Raw genomic sequence first — 22,180 nt, forward strand, 5'->3', positions numbered from 1 at the left:
TAAAGAACCAACTGAGAAACATCATGAAAGAAGAAAACACAGGAGAAGGCTCAGAGCTACACGAGGACCAGGCTATGATGATCCATTGAAAGGAAATCGTGGCTGAGCTGGAAAAACATGCACAGACAGGGAATGCACTCATACGGGAGGATAGGAATGCTTCTGACCAGGTTGCACAGAACGAGGTGTGTGTGCTGTACGGGGCATGGTTGTTGGGCGAGGGCCGCAACAACCTGGAGGATTTAAAACAAGGTTTAGTCCCCTACTGGATCAGTAACAAGCACCTCGCAGCCCTCCACCCGTACAGTAACTCACTAAGCCCGTGCCAGCTCGGCCTAGCTTCTGAAACTTACCCTGTCCCAGTCGATCGCGATGTTCTAATCACACCATCATGGGGATAGTACTAAGGATGTCGGTCATGGGTGGGACAGCCCTTCCCACACTGTATACAGGGTGGAGAACATTGGAGTCATTCAAGGAGGTGCACATGTTCATTTCACAGCAGTCCCACCCAATGTCATAAAGTGGGAACACGCTGTGACGGGTACTGACCTCTCCCGGTGCACACATAATACTCTGTCCCCAGCACTTGAACACCTATTCTAATCCACAGTGTTGGTTTAAAGCTGCTGGCGCACAGTCTATCAACTGTACCATGGAGGTAATGGCACAAAACCATGTCCCTCCACAGGGAGCATACATCGGGGGTGGGACATATTGTGTCACCACCAATGCGCCCCACTACCAACATGGTCACTTCTGGTGTCCGGTCAGTGACAGCAGTTTTTGCTTTAAACCCGAGGCAGAAGTTCAAGTGTCCCAGGAACGGATTGTCCCCATTCCTGAACCCTCCACTGTTCACCTCACTGTGAGAGAAAACATCACAAACCTGCAGGATTATGTTGTACATTTGGCGATGAAATTCCCCCACTACCCGAACAACTTACTGCTCTGCTAGTAGCTGTAGTAATCTCACAAAAACATTTTGATTCTCGAGAACAGAAAACAATTGAGATAGGGAGAAAGATTCTAGAGATCACAATTCCACCTTGGTGGGACATTTTCAGAAAGATAGAAGTTCCTGCCGGGATCAGAATAGCTTCCCACTTTTTGGTTGTCTGTCAACTCGCGATTATTCTTTACTTATGGTGTCTCACTTGTTGAGTGAAACGCAGAGGACTCAGATCAGGCACCAAAGGTGCTGTACGCTCACTGGCCAAACTTGGGGATCGCACAGGGTGGAGTAAAACCATACTACCATGAACTAATCCTTTTTTGGCGTGGAAGCAAGTCATCCTCGTTTCGAGGGACCGCCTATGATGATGATGATGATGGATACATTAACGTCCCGACAGCTCATTAACTGCAGGAGTGGGACCGTGTGGCGCTTCAGAAGACATGTCAAAAAGACAAAGTCACTGATTCCGTCTCATGTGCTCCTCCAATCAGGAATAGCAACAAACTAAAAATGATTAAGAATGGTTACACCTTATCTCCAAATAAAATACAGAGTTGGCTTGTTGGTCTAGAGGTATGACTCTAGCTTCGGGGTTATTATTTGAAATATGCGGGAGGCCCCGGGTTCAAATCCCGGACGAGACCTCATTTTATCGCGAATTTTGAATTTGCATCGAACTTTTGCAAAGAAGGACTTGCATTTCTGCAGCGTCTGTCAGGAACTCATGATGCCCCAAAGTGCTTTACAGTCGTTGAGTTGCCTTTGAAATGTTGTCACGTGAGGAAAGATGTGCCCAAGTCACCTCACACGCACCTCAACTCTTTGTGAAGGAGATCATAGAATCATAGAAGTTTACAGCACGGAAGGAGGCCATTTCGGCCCATCGTGTCCGCGTCGGCCAACAAGAGGCTATCCAGCCTAATCCCACTTTCCAGCTCTAGGTCCATAACCCTGCAGGTTACGGCACTTCAGGTGCACATCCGAGCACTTTTAAAATGTGGTGAGGGTTTCTGCCTCTACCCCCCTTTCAGGCAGTGAGTTCCAGACCCTCACAACCCTCTGCGTGAAGAAATTTCCCCTCTAAACTTTCTATCAATTACTTTAAATTTATGCCTCCTTGTTGATGACCCCTTTGCTAAGGGAAATAGGCCCTTTCTATCCACTATATCTAGGCCCCTCCTAATTTTATACACCTCAATGAAGTCTCCCCTCAGGCTCTGTTCCATGGAAAACAAATCCAGCCGATCCAATCTGTCCTCATGGCTAAGATTCTCCACTCCCGGCAACAGACTCGTAAATCTCCTCTGTATCCTCTTCAGTGCAATCATGTCCTTCCTGTAATATGGCGACCAGAACTGCACGCAGTACTCCAGCAGTGGCCAAACCTGCCCCAGCGACCCCATCTCTTGTATTCCATTCCTCGGATAATAAAGGCAAGCATTCCATATTCCTTCTTAACCACCTTATCTACCTGGCCTGCTACTTTCAGGGATCTGTGGACATGCACTGCCTGGATTCTGCGGAGGACCCAGCAGATTGGAAAACTGCAAATGTAATGCCCCTATTTAAAAAAGGAGGAAGACAAAAAGCAGGAAACTATAGACCAGTTAGCCTAACGTCTGTGGTTGGGAAAATGTTGGAGTCCATTATTAAAAAAGCAGTAGCAGGACATAGAAACATAGAAACGTAGAAAATAGGTGCAGGAGAAGACCATTCGGCCCTTCGAGCCACACCACCATTCAATAAGATCATGGCTGATCATTCAGCTCAGTACCCCTTTCCTGCTTTCTATCCATACCTCTTGATCCCTTTAGCCATAAGAGCCACATCTAACTCCCTCTTGAATATATCTAACGAACTGGCATCAACAACTCTCTGTGGCAAAGAATTCCACAGGTTAACATCTCTCTGAGTGAAGAAGTTTCTCCACATCTCGGTCCTAAATGGCTTCCCCCTTATCCCTTCGACTCTGACCCCTGGTTCTGGACTTTCCCAACATCGGGAACATTCTTCCTGCCTCTAACCTGTCCAGTCCCGTCAGAATTTTATATGTTTCTATGAGATCCCCTCTCATTCTTCTAAACTCCAGTGAATGCAGGCCCAGTCGATCCAGTGTCTCCTCATATGTCAGTCCTGCCATCCCATGAATAAGTCTGGTGCACCTTCGCTGCACTCCCTCAATAGCAAGAACATCCTTCCTCAGATTAGGAGACCAAAACTGAACACAATATTCCAGGTGACGCCTCACCAAGGCCCTGTAAATCTGCAGTAAGACCTCCCTGCTCCAATACTCAAATTCCCCAGCTATGAAGGCCAACATGCCATGTTTCTTCTTCACCGCCTGCTGTACCTGCATGCCAACTTTCAATGATTGATGTACCATGACACCCAGGTCACGTTGCACCTCCCCTTTTCCTAATCTGTCACCATTCAGATAATATTCTACCTTCACGTTTTTGCCACCAAAGTGGATAACCTTACATTTATCTACACTATACTGCATCTGCCATGTATTTGCCAACTCACCTAACCTGTGCAAGTCACCCTACAGCCTATTAGCATCCTCCTCACAGTTCACACCACCACCCAGCTTAGAGTCACCTGAAAACTTGGAGATATTACAATCAATTCCGTTGAATCCATCTAAATCGTTGATGTATATTGTAAATAGCTGGTGTCCCAACACTGAGTCCAGTGGCATCCCACTCGTCACTGCCTGCGATACTGAGAAGGACCCATTTATCCCTGCTCCCTGCTACCTGTCTGCCAACCAGTTCTCTACCTATGTCAATAAATTACCCCCAATACCACATGCTTTAATTTTGCAAACTAATCTCTTGTGTGGGACCTTGTCAAAAGCTTTTTGAATGTTCAAACACATTACATCCACTGGTTTTCCCTTGTCCACTCTACTAGTTGCATCCTAAAAAAATTCTCGAAGATTTGTCAACATTGATTTCCCTTTCATAAATCCATGCTGACTTGGACCGATCTTGTCACTGCTTTCCAAATGCGCTGCTATTTCATCTTTAATAATTGATTCCAGTGTTTTCCCCACTACTGATGTCAGGCTCACTGGTCTATAATTATACATTTTCTCTCTCCCTCCTTTTTTAAAAATTGTTGTTACATTAGTTCCCCTCCAGTCCATCGGAACTGATCCAGAGTCGATAGACTGTTGGAAAATGATCACCAATGCATCCACTATTTCTAGGGCTACTTCCTTAAATACTCTGGAATGAAGACTATCAGGCCCTGTGGATTTATTGGCCTTCAATCCCATCAATTTGTCTAAGACAATTTCCTGATTATTAAAGATTTCCTTCAGTTCCTACTTCTCGCTCGACCCTCGGTTTCCTAGTATTTCCCGAAGGTTATATGTGTCTTCCTTCGTGAAAACAGAACTAAAGTATTTGTTCAATTGGTCTGCCATTTCTTTGTTCCCCATTATAAAGTCACCTGATTCTGTCTGCAAGTGACCTACGTTTGTCTTCACTAATCTTTTTCTCTTCACATATCTACAGAAGCTTTTGCAGTCAGTTTTTATGTTCCCTGCAAGCTTCCTCTTATACTCTATTTTTCCGCTCCTAATTAAACTCTTTGTCCTCCTCGACTGAATTCTAAATTTCTCCCAGTCCTCAGGTTTGCTGCTTTTTCTGGCCAATTTATATGCCTCTCCTTGGAATTAACACTATCCCTAATTTCCCTTCTTAGCCACGGTTGAGCCACATTCCCCGTTTCAGTTTTTTCTCCAGACAGGGATGTACAATTGTTGAAGTTCATCCATATGATCTTTAAATGTTTGCCATTGCCTATCCACCGTCAACCCTTTAAGTCTGATTTTGCAGTCTATTCTAGCCAATTCACATCTCGTACCATTGAAGTTACCTTTCCTCAAGTTCAGGATTCTCGTCTCTGAATTAACTGTGCCACTCTCCATCTTAATAAAGAATTGTACCATATTGTGGTCACTCTTCCCCAAGAGGCCTCGCACAACAAGATTGCTAATTAGTCCTTTCTCATTCCACATCACCGAGTCTTGGATAGCCAGCCCTCTAGTTGGTTCCTCGACATATTGGTCAAGAAAACCATCCCTAATACACTCCAGGAAATCCTCCTCCACTGTATTTCTACCAGTTTGGTTCGCCCAATCTCTATGTAGATTAAAGTTGCCCATGATAACTGCTGTACCTTTACGCATCCGTAATTTCTTGTTTGATGCTGTCCCCAAACTCACTACTACTGTTTGGTTGTCTGTGCACAACTCCCACGAGCGTTTTCTGCCCTATGGTATTCCGCCGCTCTATCCATACAGATTCCACACCATCCAAGCTAATGTCCTTCCTTACTGTTGCGTTAATTTCCTCTTTAACCAGCAACGTTACCCGACCTCCTTTTCCTTTCTGTCTATCCTTCTTGAATGATGAATACCTCTGGATGTTGAGTTCCCAGCCTTGGTCACCCTGGAGCCATGTCTCTGTAATCCCAATTATATAATATTTGTTAATTGCTGTTGATGCAGTTAATTCGTCTACCTTATTACGAATACTCCTCGCATTGAGGCACAGAGCCTTCAGGCTTGCCTTTTTAATACACTTTCTCCCTTTTGAATTTTGCTGTAATGTGGCCCTTTTTGATTTTTGCCTTGTGTTTCTCTGCCATCCACCTTTATTTTTCTTCTTTCTATCTTTTGCTTCTGCACCCATTTTACTTCCTTCTATCTCCCTGCATAGGTTCCCATCCCCCTGCCATATTAGTTTAACCCCTCCTTAACAGCACTAGCAAACACACCCCTAGACATTGGTTCCGGTTTTTACCAGGTGCAGACCGTCCGCTTTGTACTGGTCCCACCTCCCCCAGAACCGGTTCCCATGTCCCAGGAATTTGAATCCCTCCCCCCTGCACTACTCATCAAGCCACATAGTTATCTGAGCTATCCTGCAATTCCTACTCCGACTAGCACGTGGCACTGTTAGCAATCCTGAGATTACTACCTTTGAGATCCTACTTTTTAATTTAACTCCTAGCTCCCTAAACTCAGCTTGTAGGACCTCATCCCGTTTTTTTCCTATATCGTTGGTACCTATATGTACCACGACAGCTGGCTGTTCACCCTTCCCCTCCAGAATACACTGCAGCCGCTCCGAGACATCCTTGACTTTTGCACCAGGGAGGCAACATATTATTCTGGAGTCTTGATTGCAGCCGCAGAAACATCTATCTTTTCCCCTTACAATAGAATCCCTTATCACTATAGTTCTCCCACTCTTTTTCCTGCCCTCCTGTGCATCAGAGCCACCCCTGGTGCCATGGACTTGGCTGCTGCTGCCTTCCCCTGATGAGTCATCTCCTCCAACAGTACCCAAGATGGTGTATCTGTCTTGCAGGGGGATGACACCAGGGTACTCCTGCACTACCTTCCTTCCACTGCTCTTCCTGATGGTCACCCATTCCCTATCTGCGTGAGTAACCCTTACCCGTGGAGTGACCAACTCACTAAACGTGCTATTCACGACATCCGCAGCATCGCGGATGCTCCAGAGTGACACCATGCGCAGCTCCAGTGCCGCAAAATGACCTGTCAGGAGCTGCAGCTGGATACACTTCCTGCACATGTAGTCATCAGGAACACTGGAAGCGCCCCTGACTTCCCACATAGCACAGGAGGAGCATGACACGTGTCCGAGCTCTCCTGCCATGACTTAACCATTAGATTACTTAATTTGGCAACATGCCAAAGGTTTCTTGCTGCTAAGAACAAGAAGAAAGACAAAGAAACAGAAAACGACTCACCACTCAACTAGCCAATCACTTATCCTCTTGGCTGTGACGTCACCCTTTGATTACTTTTGACTTCTTTCTTACTTTTGACCCTGCACCAGCTGTAGCTCGCTGCTCGCTGCTCCTCCAGCCGCTGCTCCTCCGACTGCCGCCGATCCCCGGACTCCCGCTGGGCCTTTGTAGGCCGCTGCTCACATCTCCTCCGGTCACTGCTCCTCTGACTTTTGGAAAAAAATAATTCAGTCAGGCAGAGTCTGCATGGATTCATGAAGGGGAAGTCATGTTTGACAAATTTGCTGGAATTCTGTGAGGATGTAATGAACAGGGTGGATAAAGGGGAACCAGTGGATGTGGTGTATTTGGACTTCCAGAAGGCATTTTGACAAGGTGCCACATAAAAGATTACTGCACAAGGGGTTGGGGGTAATATATTAGAATGGATAGAGGATTGGCTAACTAACAGAAAACAGAAAGTCGGGATAAATGGTTCATTCTCTGGTTGGTAAACAGTAACTAGTGGGGTGCTGCAGGAATCAGTGCTGGGACCCCAACTCTTTATAATCTAGATTAACGACTTGGAAGAAGGGACCGAGTGTAACATAGCCAAATATGGGAGGAAAAGCAATGTGTGAGGAGGACACAACAAATCTGCAAAACAACATAGCCAGGCTAAGTGAGTGGGCAAAAATTTGGCAGATGGAATATAATGTTGGAAAGTGCAAGGTTATGCACTTTGGCAGAAAAAATCAAAGACAAGTTATTATTTAAATAGAGAAAAATTGCACAGTGCTGCAGTAACAGCGGGACCTGCGGGTACTTGTGCATGAAACACAAAAGGTTAGTATGCAGGTAAAGCAATTGATCAGAAGGCCAATGGAATAGAAACATAGAAACATAGAAACATAGAAACATAGAAAATAGGTGCAGGAGTAGGCCATTTGGCCCTTCTAGCCTGTACCGCCATTCAATGAGTTCATGGCTGAACATGCACCTTCAGTTCCCCATTCCTGCTTTCTCACCATAACGCTTGATTCCTCTAGTAGTAAGGACTTCATTTAACTCCTTTTTGAATATATTTAGTGAATTGGCCTCAACAACTTTCTGTGGTAGAGAATTCCACAGGTTCACCACTCTCTGGGTGAAGAAATTCCTCCTCATCTCGGTCCTAAATGGCTTCCCCCTTATCCTTAGACTGTGTCCCCTGGTTCTGGACTTCCTTAACATTGGGAACATTCTCCTGCATCTAACCTGTCTAACCCCGTCAGAATTTTAAACGTTTCTATGAGGCCCCCTCTCATTCTTCTGAACTCCAGTGAATACAAGCCCAGTTGATCCAGTCTTTCTTGATAGGTCAGTCCCGCCATCCCGGGAATCAGTCTGTTGAACCTTCGCTGCACTCCCTCAATAGCAAGATTGTCCTTCCTCAGGTTAGGAGACCAAAACTGCAAACAATACTCCAGGTGTGGCCTCACCAAGGCCCTGTACAATTGTAGCAACACCTCCCTGCCCCTGTACTCAAATCCCCTCGCTATGAAGGCCAACATGCCATTTGCTTTCCTAACCGCCTGCTGTACCTGCATGCCAACCTTCAATGACTGATGTACCATGACACCCAGGTCTCTTTGCACCTCCCCTTTTCCTAATCTGTCACCATTCAGATAATAGTCTGTCTCTCTGTTTTTACCACCAAAGTGGATAACCTCACATTTATCCACATTATACTTCATCTGCCATGCATTTGCCCACTCACCTAACCTATCCAAGTCACTCTGCAGCCTCATAGCATCCTACTCGCAGCTCACACTGCTACCCAACTTCGTGTCATCCGCAAATTTGGAGATACTAGATTTAATCTCCTCATCTAAATCATTAATGTACAGTGTAAACAGCTGGGGCCCCAGCACAGAACCTTGCGGTACCCCACTCGTCACTGCCTGCCATTCTGAAAAGTCCCCATTTACTCCTACTCTTTGCTTCCTGTCTGACAACCAGTTCTCAATCCATGTCAGCACACTACCCCCAATCCCATGTGCTTTAACTTTGCACATTAATCTGTTTTGTGGGACCTTGTCGAAAGCCTTCTGAAAGTCCAAATATACCACATCAACTGGTTCTCCCTTGTCCACTTTACTGGAAACATCCTCAAAAAATTCCAGAAGATTTGTCAAGCATGATTTCCCTTCACAAATCCATGCTGACTTGGACCTATCATATTACCTCTTTCCAAATGCACTGCTATGGCATCCTTAATAATTGATTCCATCATTTTACCCACTACCGATGTCAGGCTGACTGGTCTATAATTCCCTGTTTTCTCTCTCCCTCCTTTTTTAAAAAGTGGGGTTACATTGGCTACCCTCCACTCCATAGGAACTGATCCAGAGTCAATGGAATGTTGGAAAATGACTGTCAATGCATCCACTATTTCCAAGGCCACCTCCTTAAGTACTCTGGGATGCAGTCCATTTATTGCAAAGGGGATGGAGTATAAAAGCAGAGAAGTCTTGTTGCAGTTATAAAGGAGATTGGTGAGGCAAGACCTGGAATACTGCGTGCAGTTTTGGTTTCCATATTGAATTCTTGCTTTACTTGTTTTGGAGATGTAGAATTTACCAATATTTCGCAAAGATTCCTTGTACCTGTTCCACTGCAAAGGAGAAGAATCCCTTTCTGGACTTTTAAAATGGAAGGACAAACTTCAGGACACAAATGAGTTTAAAGAGGAAGACGAGGCCTGCAGGTGATAAAAGGGGATGCATTCATGGAGCCCCCACAGTGTTTTAACTCATAAGAAAGGGAATTTAATCTGGATCTAAATTACAGAAGCCTGAGATCCCCTAAACATCTCTGGGAAGCAGCATATCAATTTTAAGATTCTACAACATTTTGGCTACGAAAAAAAGAGTTACCGAATACATGACATGGGACTAACCTCTGTGAAGCAAATTCGTGTATTAAGGATCTCAGATGTCTGGGGGAAATATGCAACACCAATTCACCCCCCTAAGAGATAATCAAATTACCAACCATTATCTAAACTATACAACTTAATCAAATTACTGCTGAACAAGCCTGACAAATTCTGACAAAGAAGAGAGCTCAAAACTAATGAGCAGCTCCCCTGAAACAAAGAGCTGGGCCAGATTTGGTGGGAGATAAGGAAGCCTTTTATTTGGATATATCTATTCCCAGTTTTACAAGGAAAAGAACACAAGCAGCCGGAGGTGGGGAGTGAAGAAATGGAGTCGTGGAGAAAAGTGCAAGAAATCATCAAGGAACGACCGAGCATGCAAACAGCACGAGGCCCACGAAACAGAAGGTTGTCAGCAACCAAATTGACAACCCGGGCCACCACAACCAGCGAAACGACCAACCGAAACCAACTCAGCAAAAACCGAAGAATCGACATTTATTTCCACTCTACAATGTACTTCTGAACGACCAACGGGTGAGAAATTACCAAAAAGGACTAACTAAAACTATTCCAACCAAAGAAAGTGGGTACTTACTCCATACATCCAAAACGCAACTTACTGCATCACCCCAACTGAAGACTACGCAGTCCGAAGTCCTCTCCTCCGTCCGGGATACGGCTCGCCTAGAAGGCCAAGTACAGCGAACCCCGAAACTACGATTCACCGGCAACTGTCGAAAGGGATTGGTGAGCATAGCTCCTGAACCCCCAGAGCTATAACTTAGTTAGTCAGGGGAATTGGGAGGGGAGAGGCTTGGATAACTTGTGTAAATGAATCTGCATTCTCCTCTTTACCCCATTTGGAGTTTAAGCTGTATTCTTTTCCCCATATGCTGTATGTTGACAATTTATTCAACGTGTTGTACCCTTCGTGGCTATTGCTCTTACTAGTCTGTGTGTTATTAAAGATGTGCCTTTTGCTTCCTTTTAAACACAATAAAGCCATACCTGCTTCCTACCTTGAAACCGATTGTTTGCCCAAGTCTGTCACAGTCCCTTTATAATTCAAGAGTCTAGAACCAAGGGTGTGGGAGCGATTCATTTAAGGGCAGAAGGGAAAGCTGACCCTCCGAAAATCACCCCTTACATAATGGCGACCACCAAGGGACTCTGGGGCAAGGGACGTGATAAGAGAGAGACTGGTTTCATGAAAAGAAGCAAAAAGGAAGAGGGGATTTCCTCGTATGTGTTTAAGAGGGTAAATGTGGCGAAGGAGTGGGTACTCGATCTATTGTATGCTGAGCATCCAGAAGATGCTGCAGCTCAATGGACCGAGAGCAAGGACCATAAAAAGTCAATAGAGAAGGCCATTTGGCTAATTTGCCTTCAGCGACAGATCCGGCTTCTAGATGAGGAGAATGAGAAATTAAAGGGAGTATTGAGGCAGGCAGAGGAGAGGTCCAGTGCAAGGGACAGAGTCGGGGAAAGGCTGTGGACAGAGTTGGGACAGTGAAAGGAAAGTAGAGAGCTCACTAAAGAAAGGCACAAAACCCAACTGGACCTTTTACAGTGTCAGATTATTGAAGCCAAGAATAGCGAACTTGTATTGCGGGAATATAATTCCTGCCTCGCCAAGCAAGTTAAAGATTATGGGGAGAGGGTGAAAGACATTCAGGTAGCCTATAAGGTAGCCAGTACCAGGGAATTTGAGGTTGGTGACGATGGCCCCTGCCAGCAGCTGATCCAAGGCTTGAACCTTGCTCTATCCCGGGCTAAATGCATGGTGTGCTTGACAAACCCGGGTTTAGCACAGGAACACCTGGTAGAGTAAGGAGAAACCCCGCAGTCACCGCCTACAGCTCCCGGGAACAGCCCAGAGCAGCGGGGGTGTCAACCAGAGTCTGGGGCAGGCAAGGATTGCGAACTACCAACACCGGTGGCCCCGAGTTTTAAATCGGTTTGCTAGCAGGGGGAAGCAGGCAAGCCAATACAAGGAGGGCTGGAACCAAGGCCAATGCACTCGGTCCGGCAGCAGACGTTTGGCCCACCTGGTGCAAATGGGGCAGCAGGACCCCTAGTAAGCAATTTCATAGCCCCCATGACACCCAAAAACTGAGGGCTATGATAGGCTACCTAAGTAAGCTCACCCAACAGGGAGATCCCTCGGTACACTTCCTGGAAGTGGAACACACAGGGGATATTAACGGGTGCGATGATTCAGAGTAGGCTAAGCTGTTGCTCTTCTCACTAGACACCAAGCTTTGCCATTCCCTCTCTGCGGACAGCAGAAAGGGGCGAAACACGTACGCTACGGCTAAGGAGGAGGTTTTAGAGGCCATGGGTATGAACGACGGGAGTCCTTTCTCCCGAGTGGAGAAGACAGTACAGCTCGATGGGGAGACTCCACAGGCTTTCGCCGACAGGTTGTGACCGGTCTACGAAAGGGCCTGTAGTGGGGTTCTTGACCGGGCCCACCTGGCCCCTAACGAGCTGGCTCACTGGCTCCGCAGCCTGGTGGCAAACAGCTTACCTGGAGTAAAGACAAAAGCCCGGGTCTGGTTCGATCCAAGAGACCCCAGAACCACCGAGGAGGCAGTGGTTGGACAGTTGACCCTGGCTTACCGGAACGGGAAGGTCCATGAGATTAAACCCAGCCAAGGCAAGAGAGAGTGTCATCAGGAAGGTGGGAACCCTCCCCACAAAGGGGGTGAATGTTTTGGGTGTGGGAAAAGTGGGCACTGAAGGAAGGACTGTAGGAACCCTTGGAAAGAGAGCAAGGGAAAGGCCGCTCCAACCCCAGCCCGTAAGGCCGGGGCAGGAACACCCGACTCATATGAGACACTCGTAGCCACCCTACAGACACTTATAAACGGACTGGGAGCAGTACCTACCGCAACCGGTACAGTAGCCGGTACGGTAAAACCCTCTGCTCCAACCCACCCATGTGTATGACTAGAGCCAGCGCAGCCTGTGTACCAGTGTTCCCCAGAGTACGATGCCTGGAAGAGACCGTGCGTTACAATGGAGGTGGAGAAAGTGAACGGGACCTACCTGCTAGATACTGGTGCTTCCTGCACCCTTGTACATGCAGATAACCCTGCTACCTCACCTCTATCGAACGGGGTCCCGTACAGTCTAGTGGGGTTCACAGGCAACGGGCAAACTGGTTTGTTTCCCATCCCGCTCACCATTCAGTTAGGGACACTCAAAACCAAATGGAAGTGTGTCCTGATGAAATGGGAGCAGGAGGGAAAAGGGATCCTGAGGGCTGATTTTATCATTAGCCACTAGATCCTTTTGGATCTGAGGAACCACTGTCTATGGGGAGACATAGGGACAGACAGGGAAGGTGAGGTGGCGGTGATTCCAGAAAAAGGGGCCAAGGGAACGTTGTGTACCGTGAAGCCAAAGGAGGGTTATGACTTGGAATTACTGGTCAGTAACACCCCAGTGGAGTACCAGGCATATGTACGGGCACACCTTGCAGCTTTCGCCACCCACAAACATGACTGTGGCAGGGTAACGGGGGTGGAAGTTAGTATAGAAGGGGACCCCATGACCCAACCACAAAAGCAATATAACTTCCCCAGGGAGGCAGAGGCAGTCCTGACAACGGCGCTGGGATCACTGGTAGAGCAACGGGTGTTAACACCGATAGCTACCCATGTGAACTCTCCACTGTGGCCGGTTAAGAAATGGGACAACTCATGGAGGGCCACCGTGGACTATCGAATACTAAATAAGAATATCCCTGCCTGTTCATCCACTGTAGCAGCCGCAGCGGACCTCAGAGGGAGTATTCCAGCATCCGCGACCACTTTCACGGTGCTGGACATTTCAATGGGTTCTGGTCCACTCTTTTAAATCGGGAGGACCAGTACAAGTTCGCCTTTACCTTTAAGGGCCAACAATACACGTGGAACTGTCTTCCCCAAGGCTTCCACAACAGCCCCAGCATTTTTCACCAATGCATGGCGAACTGTTTAAAGGGCTTTAGCAGACCCCTGCAGTTGGTTAGTATGTGGATGACCTGCTCCTGTTTACCGATCAGGGGGAGGAGCATGGCCCACTGCTAACCGAGCTGCTGGAGCTGCTAAAAGAAGAAGGGTTTAATGTAAACCCCAAGAAGGCACAGATCAGCCAGAAGGAAGTCAAATTCCTGGGGCTGACTGTGCGCGCTGGGGAAAGGGCCATAGACAGGCTAGAAGGGAGGCAGTGTAGGAGTTACCAGCCCCCAACACAGTGACAGGGGTAAGATCCTTTCTAGGGCTCACTGGACACTGTAGAGACGTCATTGAGGATTATGCAGCCACCGCAGCCCCTCTGCTCAGGCTCCTACACAAGGGGGTAGAGTGGGACTGGGATGAGGGTTGCGAGGCAGCATTTAATCAGCTCAAGAAGGACTTGCAGACCGCACCAGCCTTAGGAGCGATAGATGTAGGAAAAGAGTTTGTCCTGGAGGTGGCAGCCAGCGGGGACAGTTTGAGCTCAGTGCTGCTTCAAGAGTGGCACGGCCAGTTGAGACCGGTGGTTTACTCCTCCAGGATCCTCACAGATGTGGAGAAGGGGTACTCCAACTATGAGAGACACCTCCTAGCCACACATTGGGCAGTGAAAAGATCCTTGATCTTCATGGGAGGGTCTCCTCTAACACTCCTAACCCACCACACACCGACTCAGATGCTCCTAGATGGGAGGATTAAGGACGGGACGGTGAGCAGTGCCCGCATTGCTCGCTGGACCCTGCTCCTCTCCCAGATGGACCTCACAGTAGAAGGCACCCGTGAGCCAAGGCTCGCAGCCAAACTAATCAACCCAGGGAAAGCCCACAGGTGCTCCGTAGAAGGGGTATGGGAGGTGAACATTGGCCTTCGGGCTGGGTTACACCCTATAGGCCGGGACATCTACGTGGATGGGTCCAGCACGGTATCTGCTGGTGAGCGACTCATTGGGTGCAGAGTCTATGACCCAAGGGCAGGTATTGCCCTGGCAATGAAGCTCCCCAGCACCATGAGTGCCTAGCATGCTGAACTGTCCGCCGTAATGTAGGTGGTGACCCACCCCGAGGAATTCCCTATCCCGTACACGATTTGCTCGGACAGTATGTTCACCTGCAATTCGTGTACGGAGTACCTGGCTATCTGGTCCCCTCGCGGATAAACGTCCGCTGACGGGAGACCCCTGGCAATCAAGCCCCTGCTGGAGAAAATCATGACAGCGGTGGGGGCAGAGGGAAAGGTCTACAGACATAAGGTGAGGGACCATTCAAAAACCGAACCCCGTGCAGAGGGAAACCAACAGGCTGACAAACTGGCCATAGAAGGTGCCCGCACGGGAAAGTTCTGGGACCCCTATCACACCGGCCGCATATCAGCGGTCAAGAATAAGAACAGGGCAGCAGAGAGTACAGTGATAGCTTTGGCCCCGGACTTCAAAACAGTTCAGGCACAGGACCCAGTCCTGAAAGCTGTCCTGAATGTGCTAGCTGGAGGAGAGAGTGTAGAAGGTCCGTACGGCACAGCAGCCATTACCGTTAAGGAAGGCATGCTGTTTGAAGAGGGACAATCGGCCATGCCACAGCAGCACCAGAGGGAATTCCTAAAACTGGCCCATGAGGGTCCAGGAGCGGGACACCCCGGGCCTGAGACCACCTGGCAACGAGTGGAACAGGCAGGATGGTGGCCGGGACTCAGGGAGGACGTCCGTGGGTTCTGTGCGAACTGCCTGGTGTGTGCTGCGAACAACCCTGACCCCCAGAAAAGGAAGGTGTCCCTAGGACACGTCAGGATGGTAGAGGGACCATGGCCGTCAATCCAAATTGACTACATCGGGCCCCTACCCACCGCCCAGGGAGGCCACAAATACTGCCTCGTCCTGGTGGACGTGTTCTCAAAATGGGTTGAAGCCTTCAACTGCCGAACAGCCACCGCACTAGGGACAGCTAAGACTCTAGTGAGGGAAGGGTTCTCCCGGTGGGGACTCCCACAGTATGTGGAGTCGGACCAGGGGAGCTATTTCACCTGGCAGGTAATGCAGGCAACCCTTAAGGTGCTCGGCATTGAGGGGAAATGGCACATTCCCCACAATCCACAGTCATCGGGTAATGTGGAGCTTTTAAACTACACCATTAAAGAAAGGCTGCGGAAGGAGACAGGAGACTCACCCCAAAAGTGGGTGGAGGTCTTACCGTTGGTCCTAATGGGGATCCGAGCCAGCCAGTCAAAGAGCACGGGGTATTCCCCATGCGATCTCATGACTGGCCGGATCATGCGGACCCCCACCCATGTCCTCGCCCCGGTGCTCACAGAAGGTCAGCTCAGAGAGGTGAACTGGGACTGGTTTGTCAGGAACATGTTTGAACACCTCAAACAGATTCACTGGCAGGCTGCTCGTAATATGGACAGACAGCATCAGAGTAACCGATTGTTGCTGGAACCCAGCAAACACCACGAATGGGAGATAGGAGGCCAGGTCATGGTGAGGAACCATGCTCGGGTCGGGGTTTTTGAAGCATTATATATGGGGCCACACAGCATTGTCGACAAGGCTATCCCGATGGTCTATGCCATAAAGCTGCCCCGCTGTACTCAGTGGTTCCACATCAACCAGTGCAAGCTCTACAACCCAGGGTCAGCCAAGCACAGAGTTCAGCCGGGATGTGTGAACTGTTCTCAGGACAGGGACCCTCCATTGGCCGCCCCCGACGGTGGAGGGCCCACAGGTAATGTGGCAGGCTCAGAAACCGTGCCTTTCGGGACGGTGAATTGCAAACTGGAGGGGCTATCCCACCCATCTTTTGGGATTCGGACGCACCCCCAGTAACCCAAGCCCTGAGAAGGACCCTCCATATACCACGGCCAAAGATACCGTGGTCACCGGCATCTGAGCCTCAGCGATTCTACCCTTGGAGAAGGGCAGCCCGACAGGAAAGGCCGATGGTCAGAAGTACAGAGGCCGCTCAGAGTAAGAACCCCCAGCCAGCCGCCTCCAACGGTGAGGGTCTCACAGGAGCAGTAGCATCGAGCTGCCCCAGAGAAAAGGGTCTCCAGCTCACCGGCTGCGGGGAAACCCGAGCATCCAGGCGGCTATCAGACCGCACAAGGCATGGGCCTGACAGGGACTAACCAGGCCACCCGGAGACGGGTGGCGGTTGTACATAGCTCTAATTTTTAGTCGAAGGTAGCTGACTGCACCATTTTACATTTTAAGGTTTAGTTTAGAATTGAGGGTAATGTTTCAGTAATGTTTAGGTGATTGTTTTGAGTTTGTCTTGTGTGTCAGCCAGCCTGAGAGCAGTTCTCAAGGGCAGGATCCAGACATTACCGGGTGATGGACAAACCTCAGGAGACCAATTGATGTTGTTTAATTTTAATCTATGTTCTTCCTTCTGCAATGTGGTTGTACGTTGGCTCCATTCTGGTGAATATAATGCAATTGAAATGAAATGTAACTGTGCTGAAATGCAATTGTAGGGATGGAACCCCCTCCAAGCTGGGAGGGTGTAAACGTAAAAAGTTTGTACCTGTAAAGGGAAAAGTGTGTATCTGCGGTGATGTTGCATAAGTGTAATGCATATTTTGGTATTAGTTTAGTTAATTTACAGGGAAGGTTATTTCTTGAGAGCCAGGAACTTTGCTCACCTGTAAGATGATACCATAAATGACATGGTATCACAGGGGAGGAATGTAGAATTTACCAATATCTCGCAAAGATAACTGGTACCTTTCCCCTGCAGAGGAGAAGAATTCCTTTCTGGGCTTTTAAAATGAGTTTAAAGGGGCAGACGACGCCTGCAGGGGAGAAAAGGGAATGCATTCATCGAGACCCCCCCCCCCCCCCCCCCCCGCGCACAGTGTTTGGACTCATAGGAAAGAGAATTCAAAAAGGACCTAAATTTCAGAAGCCTGAGATCCCCGAAACATCTATGGGAAGGAGCAGATCAATTTTAAGATTCTACAACATTTTGGCTGCAAAAAAGAGTTACCGAGTACAGGAGGTGGGGCTAAACTCTGTGAAGCAAATTCATGTATTAAGGATCATAGACTGTCTGGGGGGAACTATTCACCCCATAAGAGATAATCGAATTACCCAATCAAGCACAATGGAAATCATGGTCAGGAAACTGGACAATCCTCAAACAATGCAAAACCAGTGATAGCACATTCTTACACCCCAATCGAGTTACTGCCGACAAAGGAGACATTTGAAAATCAATGTACAGAACAGTTTACACAGAGCCCAAGAGATTTGATGGGAGATAACAAAGTCTTTTTTGGGGGATATATCCATCCCCCAGTTTTACAAGGAAAAACTAACAGAACACAGACTGGAACTCGCACTGACTCGAACAAGGACATAGACTGGAACACAGACACAGACACAAGCAGCCTGCTTCCTCTACAGTGAAGAAATGGAACAGTGAAGGAAACTATCAGAATTCATCAGGAACTGACCGAGCACGAGGCCCACGAAACGGAAGGTTGTCAGCAACCAAATTGACAATCACTCTACAATCTACTTCTGAACGACCCAACGGGAGAGAAATTACCAAAAGGGATTAACTAAAACTATTCCTAACCAAAGAAAGTGGGTACTTACCCCATACATCCAAAACGCAACTTAGCGTATCAACGGACGCACCCCAACCGAAGACTACGCAGTCCGAAGTCCTCTCCTCTGTCCGGGGTACGGCTCGCCGAGAAGGCCAAGTGCAGCGAACCTCGAAACCACGAATCACCGGCAACTGTCTAAAGGGATTGGTGAGCATAGCCCCTGAACCCTCAGAGCTATAACTTAGTTAGTTAGGGGAATTGGGAGGTGGGAGGCTGGGATAACTTGTGTAAATGTATCTGCATTCTCCTCTTTACCCCATTTAGAGTTTAAGCTGTATTATTTTCCCCACAGGCTGTAATTTGACAATTTATTCAATGTGTTGTACCCCTCAGTGTGTATTGGTCTGTGTGTGTTATTAAAGGTGTGCCTTTTACTTCTTTAAACACAATAAAGTCATACCTGCTTCCTACCTTGAAACCGGTTGTCTGTCCAAGTCTGTCACAGTCCCTTCATAATTCCAGTGTCTAGAACCAAGGGTGTGTTAGCGATTCGGAACCATTCATATCAGGTCAGAAGGGCAAGCTGACCCCCTGAAAACCACCCCTTACACTGCCGGCCACAATTACTTCATAACCGATCTTATTCCTCTCACTACTTCTTTACCCATGGATTCCTCGTGAGGTTGTGGTGACCTGAAATTTCTAAAATCTTAATTTAAAACTAGAACTCTTAAACATTCTTAAACTCATATCGTGTTATTATATACATCTGCCACCCGTCTCCGACTGGCCAAGTTAATCCCTGTTCTTCTCCTTCCCTTATTCAGTCTCTGGTTTGCCTGTGTGGCCGGCGGTAAGGCGGTCTGTACCGCAGGACCCAGAGTGTTCTGACTGGAGGTGTGCCTGAGTCCCACATTATCGGGGGAATGGCCCCTCTGGGGCAACAACACACTTCCCCTTTAGGTGTGGCTGCTGAGTTCATTTCGTTAACTGAGGGTTCTGCACAGCCGGGGGCTGTAGGCTGGGGACTCTCAGTTAGTGGCTGGTCCACCACGACCTCTCCCGTGAGTCCCTCACCGCCGAAGGCTGCCGGCTGGGGATCCCTGTCCGGAGACTGATCCCTGATCTTGGGTATTCTCCAACGGATGGCCAACCTCCCGGGGCTGACCCACTGAAACTGGGGCACTGGTGACCACGGTGTCTCCGGGAAGCGAGCCGTGACAGCTTTGTCAGGAATCTTTTGAACACCTTAAACAGATTCACTGGCAGGCTGCTAACAACATGGGGAATGAACTCAGCACTTTAGCTTGAGTGTTCAGGACAGAACTCGCCCCTGAGCATGTATGAGGAAAAACCTCCAGAAAATATTCTCGGCCAGGGAGCTTTCGCTTGTGAGGTGAACGTGTTAAGCGCGACACTGCGGAAACATCTCCACTTTCAGCACCATGTCAGACAGAAATGTGAAGCGAGCAGGTGGACTGCAGAATCCCACTTTTAAGGAGTTGGTCATGGTGTCAAACAAAGAGTTTCACTAAATGATTAAAAACAAGAAATGTCAAAGTCAAACATGCATCTCCAGAGGAGACTGCGATCTGAACACAGCACCTTAAACCACTCCGCCACCCTGAGTATTCAGTGCTAGATGTGGCCACCTGCAGATTGATTTTGAACTTGTGTGTCCTGTCACATGAAATAAATGAGGACAGCAGGCGTATCTCTGCCTGACACCGGGGAAACAGTGAGACAGATCTTGGAGCAAGGGTCTGGTTATTGCCAAACAGCAAAGAAAATATTTTCTGGAAGAACAATGTTGAAAATAATTGCAACCCCAACATGATTAGAACACACAACCGTTCGATTTGGAGCCAGGCGCGCAACCATTGCGTCACAAGGTCCACACATGAAGTCTCAGATGTTCGGCGATATGAAGGTTTCACAATACAAGCGGCTTTAAAATCCCCGCCCATTCCCACCAGGTGTCAGAAGCAGTGCTCACCTGCCAGTCACCGTATGTTATTTTTCTGAAACTTTTGTGTTGCTTTCACGGGAAAGCATCATCAATTAATCCCTCACCTTCTTTTGCACAATGAAAGAAATGCTGACTGAGGGACAGTCGATACTTCGATCATTTGTCCTGTGCTCTGGGGAGCGGGCAGGGAAGTGGACCTGAGTCCATGATCGGATCGGCCATGATTGTATTAAATGTCGGAGCAGGCTCGAGGGGCGTATGGCCGACTCCTGCTCCTATTTCTTATTTTCTTATGTTCTTATGCATGTTGACCCATTTTGCTCACTGTATTTTAGGAGTCTGGTTCAAAATCTTCATAGCTGATGACACCAGGAACCTGGGGAAACTTTTGTCAAATTTAACAGCACCGGTTATTCCTACCTTGCACAGAAAATAGAATCAGTTGTAAAGATAAAATCCCATGGTGCTCATTTTCAGATTCAACGCAGTAGGATTTCAAATAAAGTAAAAGAATATTACAGTGAAAAGATTTAGAAGTGTTAATTGTATTTGTGTCTTTAGTTAAACTGTGTGACGTCTGATTGCCGTTCATGCCACTGCTGAATAAGAAAGGAGGGTTTGACGTTGACCAGACTGCATTGCCCCTGATATTTGTGAGCTCATCCTTTATATTCAGTGGTTTCTCGCCCTTTGATGGGCTGCAGTGTAGCGGATATCACGTTGGCCTCACACACGAAAGGTCCCCGGTGGATCCGTTTTCTCTCACTGAAAGTTATCTATTATTGAAGTGAAATAAAGAGCAATTAAGGAATAAGGGAGCCCTTTTGCCAGGAGAAAAAATAGCAACTAATAACAGCAAATTCTGGAAATCAGGCAGCATTTGCCAGGAGACAAAATTCGCCTCTGATTGTTCCCCTTTGGCAAGTTTAAACATAATGTTTCTGCCAGGGATCGAACCAGGGACCTTTTGCGTGTAAAGCAAACATGATAACCACTACACTACAGAAACCTCTGGCACAACAGACCCCACAGAGGGGAGCTGACCAGTGAGCTCCCTCTGCGCTGATCGGTAATGAGGAGGCTCACCTGAAACAACTTCTGTCCCACACTGAAAGTTCTCAATCCTTCTCCTCCGCTGCCCTTTACAGAAATGTCACGGATCACCCAGCCACCGTGTTCACTTCCACATCCTCACAGTGGGGCCACAGACGCTCCAACCGTCTCCCCGCGATCAGCGAACTCACCCAGTTTACTAAATTAAACCCGCAACATGTGCCCGGCAAAGGGCAGGAGAAGCCAGATCGTCTGCAAGCTCGGTCTCTCACAGAAAGTATTGGTATTCATGGTGCTTACAGCAATTATTAATCGTCTCACAGACCTCAATTATTTTTATGCGATGAATTGATCGAGTATCGTTTCCAGGTTAGTGCACCGGATCTTAACTTCATGTAAGAAGACACAAAAGTTCAAAATTTAAATGAACTTACAGTCTGGATGGCCGAGCCGTCGAAGGTGCTGCGTTCAGTTTGCAGTCTGCTCTTAAAGCGCGGTTTCAAATCCCTTTTCTTATTTTTAGTCATTGAGCAAAACTCATTTGCTTGGCACCACGGCCAGCTCCTTAAAAGTGTGATTCAGCAGTTCACCTGCTCGCTTAACATTTCCGTCTGACTGGGTGCTGAAAGTGGAAACGTTTCCGCAGTGTAGCGGTTAACACGTTCGCCTCACACGCGAAAGCTCACCGGGTGGGAATATTTTCTGGAGCTTTCTCCTCTTGCATGCTCAGGGCGAGATTGTTCTCCTGTGAAAGGTCATATGATCATAAACATGCAAGGATTCGGAGCTGGATTAGGCCGTTCGGCCCCTCGAGCCTGGTCCACCATTCAAGAAGATCCTGGCAGTTCTTCGACATCAAGTTTAAACATCTGGGGCAGAACCAACAGGTGCCTGGCTGCAATCAGTGACAAAAACGTTCGTTTGAGCAGAAGCACAGCGAGCTCAGTTGATAC

At 48.0% G+C, this 22,180-nt stretch overlaps 1 non-coding gene across 1 annotated transcript; it reads right to left on the minus strand.

Moving 5' to 3' along the window:
- Positions 1 to 21,110: 21,110 nt before the first annotated feature.
- On the minus strand, positions 21,111 to 21,183 carry trnav-uac (transfer RNA valine (anticodon UAC)). The gene has a single exon. It is a non-coding gene; the product is annotated as a tRNA-Val (tRNA).
- Between the last annotated feature and the right edge of the window lie 997 nt (positions 21,184 to 22,180).

The sequence above is a fragment of the Pristiophorus japonicus genome, unplaced genomic scaffold (genome assembly GCF_044704955.1).
Source record: "Pristiophorus japonicus isolate sPriJap1 unplaced genomic scaffold, sPriJap1.hap1 HAP1_SCAFFOLD_89, whole genome shotgun sequence".
Taxonomy (NCBI): Eukaryota; Metazoa; Chordata; class Chondrichthyes; family Pristiophoridae; genus Pristiophorus; species Pristiophorus japonicus.